Below are 8466 nucleotides of genomic sequence, written 5' to 3'. Positions count from 1 at the left end.
TGCGATTGCAATATCTCCATACAGGCTCAGCTCTTAAAGGAAGAAAGGTTTCGAAAAGAATTGACTTCATCCTTGTTTTGACGTTGGGCTTAAGATTCAGATTCCTTGTTACTAGGTATACGAAACCATAGGTTAAATTCTTTAAGTAATTAACGACAATTTGTAAACACGAAAATCATTATTGCTGCGATAACCTGAAGGTGTCAATAACTTGTTACTTGAGCTTTGGACTTTATTAAAACCGCTTCAGTCGAATCGCCTTGAATTAGTATTAGTCAAAAAAAACATGCGACCGCCATGCAAACTAAAATTAGAGATCATAATTAGTCAGTGAAAGTAATTAAACTGAACCTCTCTGGCGATAAATGGGCTAACAAGGCAATAATTGAAATTAATTTAGCTCCCACTCACACTGAAGAATTATGTTTTAGGAATTATGCAAGAAACTATACTTTTTCTGTTTCTTCGAGTACTGATCCAGCTTACAGTATATGAAAAAACTCACGGTTCCTTCGCCCACTTCGACTATAAAATGGACGCACAACTTTTCTTAAAAGTAATGAGTATTCATTCAATTAACACCATACGAAAGCAGTGTAGATAACGGTGTCTGTCTCTGACTCGAAGATTTTTATTAATATTGATACATATGTCCTGGCAGATGGTATATATATGTGCAGTTATCTTATCTGCTAACATGTTTCGAAGTACCTTGTAAAAACAGATACGCAGAGCCCTTTAGATTTTCTTTTCGTTGGTTTGTTCCTGCGAACAGTCCAGCTTACAATACAAGCTGGTGATTCCTTCAGACACTTCGACTATGATGTGGACGCTTTTCATCGCCTCACAAGTCACAAAATATCTTCTGTTGTGGTGAATTCAACGGAAGATTGCGCCATGGCATGTCTTGTACACTGGGAGTGCTTCTCGTTCAACTTGGGAAAATCTCTCTGAGTTGGCAGAGCATCTTAGCGACACTGCTTACTGCGGCATGATCACTGATGGCGGCGGCTGGTTGGTGTTTTTAAGACGAGTAAACGGTACGGAGGACTTTAACCGGCGGCCTGTGTACTACAGAAGAGGCTTTGGCAACCTTCGGACAGAATTTTGGTTTGGTCTCTTAAATCTAAATCGGTACCATCACACAAACCACGAGCTGCGCGTGGATCTAGAAGACTGGGACGGACAGACTACCTACGCAAAATATTTAACATTCAGAGTAGCAACAGGGTTTAGGCACTTTCGTCTGACTGTCGGCGGGTATTCTGGTACTGCAGGCGATTCTTTTTCAAGCGCCAATGGAATGAATTTCACTACAAGTGATTCAGACCTCGACGAAAATGAAAATGCAAACTGCGCTCAGCTTTCTAAGGGTGGCTGGTTGTTCAACAATTGTTTCCAGGCTCTGTGTACAGGTCCGTATTCACACCTACCACAAAGTGGGAATGGAATCATTTGGAAAACTTGGAGAGGCTTTCAACATTCACTACATGAAGAAAAGCGAGATGAATATCAGGCCTCGCGAGATATGAAATCACCGGTCAAAATTTACTCCTAATTAACAATTATTTACCGAAATGGACGATAAAGTAGTTAACTATTTAAGTGCCAAATATATTTAGCACAGTTGTGCTAACAAGCATTGGGACACTCATGGTATTATAGGTCTCATGGTACTACAGCTGCAGGTCCAAACAATTGTGATGCAAATTATAGGAATAAGTCAATTGAAAATAGTTAAACTTTGCACAAGGACTGTGAGCTTTAGTGTTATTTTTGTCCATTTTGTCGACCGATCATTTTTGGTAGTGCATCAGACCAAGAAAATATAACACACCATATCCGAATCTGGCCATCGTATAAAAGGTCTGAACGAATTTTGTCCAAAAGGGCTGAAACGATAACATACGTTAGAGTTTGGTGTCATTTTATACCCTCGAGAAGACAGTTAATGTGTAAACAACGAGAGACTACACAAGGGAAACGTTTGTGTGCCACCTAATGAAGGTCGTCATAAAGACCTAAATGAATTCAAAAGCCACGTTATATCCTTTACAGACATAAAAGCGTTGCCGCACAGGAAAGGATTTGTAAGTGTAAAGCTTTGACGCAAATATTACCTGTATATTAGAGCATGGCAAAGATGGCGTAGACGTCTTCTCAATTCGTACACAAGATCTCTGCCAACTTAGCCTGTGAACAGGCTCCCGATTGTGTTATAGGGACAAAACGAGCGGCTTGTCGTTGTTAGATCTGGATGTCATGAATTTAATTTTGCGTATGTGAATCCCACACAGAAGGTCTCTTACCAATAAATAAAAGGAGTTTTACTTATATGTGTTACAGGTTCCTTCTGATAAATCCGATAGTAAAAGCAAGTAAAGTAAAACTTTATTTAGCCACCGGATCGGCCTTCGTGATAATTCTAGTAACATATAACGAATATTAAAATTGATCGAGGTCCCTAAAGAGTTCCATTCCTAAATGTTTAATTTGTTTACGTTGTTTATTTATGGTGCATTTCTCCTTTGCACTGGACCTCCTCCGATTTGTCTCTCCTTGGACTCATTGAAGAACGCCGTCTGATTGTTGACTTCATTAGGAGCCTAGGAAACTTAGGCCCGGTCATCCATGCCACACTACACCGGAGGAATTTAAAAACGCAGCAATCACCGGTCGTTTTATATTGTTGCTTGAGGAAGTCTCGGCCAGGGAAATCAGACACGTGGTTCTCCTGATCCTATCGTGTTCGAAAAGGTCCGTTTTAAAATGTTTTCCGCCCAGACGAAAACTCAAAGCTGGCGTTTTCAAATTCCTCCAGTTTGAAGAGCGTTTTCGAAAAGCTCCGTTTTCGTAGCCTGCGAACAGGCTCCCGCGATCGCTTCGCTCTCCGAATTCTTCTGTTTCGCGCTTGCCGAATTTTTTTCCGTCCTCGCCGGAAGCCTGTTCCCAGGTTACGTTTTCGTGACCGTAGGCCTAAACAAGCTGTATGCGTTTTTAAATTCCTCCGGCGTAGTGTGGAGCAAACCACGACGTCAATGATCACCACGAAACAAAAGGTTTAAAGAGCAAAACAAAGGCTGTACAAGTGTGTTCAGTAAACTTTTGTACATTTCATAGCCGTCCTCTGCAAAACAACAACGCAAAATGACCGCGAACGCGAACGATGAGTCGAACTGCTAATTTTTCGTTTTTCCATTTAGAGTTTAACGCTGTCATTACATATTTAGGGCATCCTGGACAAATTCAATTTTACATGGTGTTGTCCTCGCCGTCGCCGTCGTCATTGTTAAGATCCCTATATTTGCATCTCGGATACTGGAAGATCGATACACTTGTTTAACGACTGGGGTCTGTCATCCTAACTGGCTGCTTTGTGCTTTGCTCATGTTTTATCCCAAGACCAGTCGAGCGCAGATGAGAGTATCGTGTAAAAACCGTAAAAATCACCTAAATTGCATCTCTTTGCCAAGGGTCTTTTTAATTCAGCGATTAAGTTGTCGAGCGTTTCGGTAGGAAGTTTTTCGCTCCTGCTGAAAAAATCTTGTTTACGTTACTTCGCCGATGCAATACCTTTTCATCTTCTCCATTACTACACGGCAATCGTTTGCATCTTCTTCTTCAGTATAGCTCAAGGCTTTGAACACTTAAAGGCCATCGTTATCAATAACGTCCTTGAACATGGCGAGTTGACACTCGGAGCTTTCTCGCTCCAAACCAAGTAATTATTACAGTATTTCTATTTCTACAGCTTCCAGTTCTTGGGGATCTCGCTTCTTAATTGACCTCAAATCTAAATGTTGCGGAGACAATGATATCTGGTGGAATATCATTGAAAACTGTTATGCTTTAGGCGGCGAGGCACGGGAAGTTGTTTTAGCTCGTTAAGGCATTCGCAGACGGTGGACGTTGTCGACCAATTTGAACTACCCTTTCGCCGCAACATGGAATATTAGATGGCAGAGAGAACCTTAAACGAACGTCACCAAACAAGGCTTAATCTGGCTACTGTAACTCAAGATACACAAGGTGAACGCGTATTTTAATATATAACTGTATATATAGCATAAATTGCAAATCCGTTACAGAACATAAGCGTGCACATAAAAAATGTTTGGCAAATTAGCATATTATAAACTTAAATTAAGGTATGTCCGCCATTTTGAATAATCAAATCCGGGGTCAGAAACTCGTTTGACCAGTTTGGCTACGACGTCAGTGTTTTCTCATTGGCTCACAGCCAAGCCTTTTGTTCTTTTGCTTTATAAGTGCGACACCACCCGGATGGTTGGGCGGCTAATTAACTCCACTGCAATATACACATCTCTCTTAATCTCTCTTAAGACAATCCCTCCTGGATATATAATCAATTATTCTTCCTCAACCATCCCCCTAAATGTCCCCCCATTATCCCCTCAGGGCCTGCATTACATTAATCCCCTACATACACCTACACACCCTACATCTCATTAATCCACCTTATACACCTACACAGCCTACATCTCATTAATCCCCTACATATGCCTACACAGCTTACATCTCATTAATCCCCCACATATACCTACACATCCTACATCTAATTAATCCCACACAGCCTACATCTCATTTATCCCCCACATAAACCTACACAGCTTTTGTCGTAGTAATTCCCAACATATACCTACACAGCCCACATGTCATGAATCTCTAACATTTACCTTCACAATTTGCACTGATTTTATTAAATCGTTTCTGGAGTCATTACTCATCATGTTCAAGGGTTATCAACTCATGTAGAACCGAAGTGGTTTTATGATATCTTGAAACAAGTGAACCGGGAACAAGCTCCCGGTTGGGTTAATGGGTTTAGTGCGAACTAGCCAAATGTGGTCTAGGACGAGCGGGGAGAACTGAAAGCGGGATGGTGACGAGGGGGAGCGCAATTCGCGGAATTCTCTTTTTCGCGCTTAACGGCTCGCTTCGCTCGCCGGTTTTTTTTCCGCCCTCGCTGGGAGCCTGTTCGCGGGCTAGTTCACTTGCCGTACGTTCAGTCGTTCGAACGGATACCGTAAGGAACGTTTTCGCGTGAGAGGTCACATATTTGCCGATGCATTTTTGTGGTTGAATCCGCAAAGTTCTTCTTTTAACGACGCTTTTAGGGTCGAGAAAGTAAAATTGGCGATGTACTTACTTTCATTACATGACGCGTGATTGGTGAAAAAAATTCTCCGGGATACGTGATTTAATAGAAAAATTCAGCGCGATGCGTGATTGGTACCCCACCTTTGCCACTCTCTACAAAGTACAGAGTTGAACATATAGTGTACACAAAATGCTAAATGACTATAAGAACAAAAGGAAACATGACAATGTAAAATATTACAAGGAAAGTTTTAAGTTAACATGATAAGGTTGATGATTTAGTGTAGGTTTTCCCCATTGAATATGAATAGCTTCTTTTATCGAAAAAAAGGTGGTGGAAGCGTAATCTAGGATACTGAAACAGTCATTGGTCATTGGTCTGAAACAGACATTATCCTAGATCACGCTTCTATCACCTTCCAGCTTAAGATAAAAGAAGCTATTCATATTCAATGGAAAAAACCTACACTAAATCATTACCTTTGTCATGTTAATTTAAACTTTATTTGTAATCTTTTACATTGTCATGTTTTCTTTTGTTCTTACAGTCAGCATTTTGCGTACACTATATTTACAACTCTGTACTTTGTAATTTAAACTGAAGACGACAGAAGATTCTGTTGAAACATGTTTTTAAAAAACGTTGTGTAGTTTCTTAAAATTCTAACATGTCTGCTACTATCCAGACCTATTTACATGACCTTGTCAATCATAAAAAATGGTCGTCGTACGAAGTAGATACCAGAAATAGAAAGAACGTGGTCAAATTAGTAAGATTTCCAGATTGGAGGCCACGGAAGTTTTAGTGCGAGATTTTGGGACAGCTTGATGATGTTTGATTGTTTTAAACGATTTGTATGCTGATTGGCCAAATCTTGCCATCAAGTCTTATTAATATTTTAAACCTTTTTAGGCCTCGTAGATCCACTGTGTTACCTTCTCCTTCGCCTCTCCTCTTCATGCCAAGTACCACATTATGATCAGGCCTCTACACTCTGCAACCAACCAGCTCTGTGGTCGGCCGCGGCAACGTGCACCATGCTCTATGTTCATCCACCAGCTCTTTCTCTCTCCTTCTCTGCTGTCCTGCTTCATGTTGTCTTAAGTTTAAACCACCCTCAGCGTCCTACATGATGAAGAAATTACTTAAACATAGATATTTCTCTCTCTATTTTTTCTATCTTGATCCCGCGTCTGTTGTACCCACCCTATTCTTCTCCTTGTTATTAAAGCATTTCAAACAAGAACTGTCAGTATGGATAAAGTACCGGCAAACGCAAACGGTCATACACATGTGCGAAGGTACTCACATACATACATATAATTTTTGATAAGACTGGTCTGAATATGGCAACCTTAGGGCTGGTGTGGACCTGGCGTTTCGTAGATCTCCCTTAAAACGTCTTCCGGGGCAAGTTTCGGCTCCACTGACAACATCGGCACCAATGGTCCTTTGGCAATATCTTTCAGTGATAACTACAACTAAGGAACCGGTTAATGGTCATTTTCATGACTAAGACATTCCGAAAGACCTGGAGGAATTAAGAGATTCAGAAGAAGATAGTTAGGCAAGCCATAGAGGCGAACCTTTCAGCTTTCATGGAAGAATGATTTCCGCGTCGAGTAACACTAAATTTTATGCAATTTACTTTAGGGACAGTTCATTTTTTATCAGGTAGGGGGGGCTGGTGGGATTTGGGGGGGGGGGCATGCGAAAAAAATGGCTTTCGAGGGGGCCATCCCAAAAAAATAAGGGAAAAAGGGGGGTCACGTGAAATATTTTAGTAAAACTTTAAAATGGCATAATGTTTGAATATCAAAAAAATTACTATAGAATAAACATAGAAGGCAAGATACAAATTTATTACAAACTTTCCTTCTGCTTTAAAAAAACGTTTGGCGACAAAAAGCATTTGTAGCTACTGAAAAGAAGTATTTAACACTGTTATTTTCGAATGCAACTTTCACTGGCACTCATCTTCATCTTCGCTGTCGTCGAGTTCTTCGTCACCGCTTGTGCTGCTATGGGAGTCTCTTTCACCGATGCTGCAAGAAGCAGCAATGCTTTCCATCAGAGTGTACTCTTCAGGGTACATGAAGGTGTAAACATAATCTCTGACTTCCTGCTCAAGGTTGGTGGTGATTCTGCTTCTTGCAGCATTGGTGAAATAATTCCCTTCCAAGAGCTGTGCGATGTATGGCCCATCTCTTCTAAATAACGACGCGGAAACATCCTCAACTTTAATACACTCTTTCGGGACGGCCGTTCTAGGAGGGTACACAAGGCATTGTGGAAGATCATTTCCTAGCGGGTTTCCAACACAGATTCCATAAACTCGTTGGACGTTGTTTTCAGTCCGCTTCCTCTTTCTTTCATTTGACTTTCTGCGGTTTTCTTTTTTCCTTCTCCTTTTGTTGATGTGCTGTTTGAGTATGCCCTTGAATACGCTGTTATAATTGTTCTTAATTTCTAGTGCTTCCATGTCCTGCGTGACCTTCGTCAACTTAGCTTCTATACATTTGATCTGTTTTACATTAAAACTGTGAGCATTCATCAATTCAGATGAGGGAGATGCCAATGAGAGGCCAAATGCCACACACTCAGGGCGAGCCATAACTAGGAGATCCGAAATTGACTTCTCTTTCTTTTGATTTGTTTTTCAAACAACAGCTCTCTGTAGTATAGGGATTGTAAATATTGTCTTCACAGTGAGCACAAAACGTGAAGTAGGGGGATAATAGAGAAATATTAAAAAAGTTGAAATCTAAATATTGTTTGTTCAATTTTTTTTGGGGGGGGTCATCCCAAAAAAATGACCGCTATAGGGGGGGGCACGTGAAAAAATTGGTAAGCTGAGGGGGGGTCATGCAATTTTTAAATGGTGCTTCCCAAATCCCACCAGCCCCCCCTCCCTCATAAAAAATGAACGGTCCCCTAATTGTTTGATTTTGTAAATTTATTATTGTGGTGTGTAATTCATGAGTGTAATTTTGCCTGAGTCTTGCGATTTCGCGATTTTTGGAAATTCGCGGAAAACGCGAAAACCCTAGGCTATCCCAGTCTCACAACAGTTCAAGTTTCCCACTGTTCTTGTCCTATTCCCAACTGATCCAAGACCATGTTATCATCTTGATTAAAATGAGACTGCCTATCAAGTTCTGTCTCGAAAGTGACTGCAAAAAAAGTGCCTCACGAATAGAATGTACCGGTTACACGACAGGTGGATACAAGTCTCCCCATCTAGCTATTCCACGTAAATTGTAACCTCCTTAGAAATACTCGGCAATACAAAAGTATGCAAGTAGTGCGGTGCAGATCAGTGGAACATTTAATTTGAAGAGGAG

At 40.8% G+C, this 8466-nt stretch overlaps 1 pseudogene; it reads left to right on the top strand.

Moving 5' to 3' along the window:
- Positions 1–991: 991 nt before the first annotated feature.
- LOC145472180 (ficolin-1 pseudogene) lies at positions 992–1558 on the top strand (annotated as a pseudogene).
- Positions 1559–8466: the final 6908 nt, after the last annotated feature.

This window comes from Orbicella franksi, chromosome 2 (genome assembly GCF_964199315.1).
Source record: "Orbicella franksi chromosome 2, jaOrbFran1.1, whole genome shotgun sequence".
In the NCBI taxonomy this organism is placed as follows: domain Eukaryota; kingdom Metazoa; phylum Cnidaria; class Anthozoa; order Scleractinia; family Merulinidae; genus Orbicella; species Orbicella franksi.
This window is presented reverse-complemented; position numbering and strand designations above follow the sequence as displayed.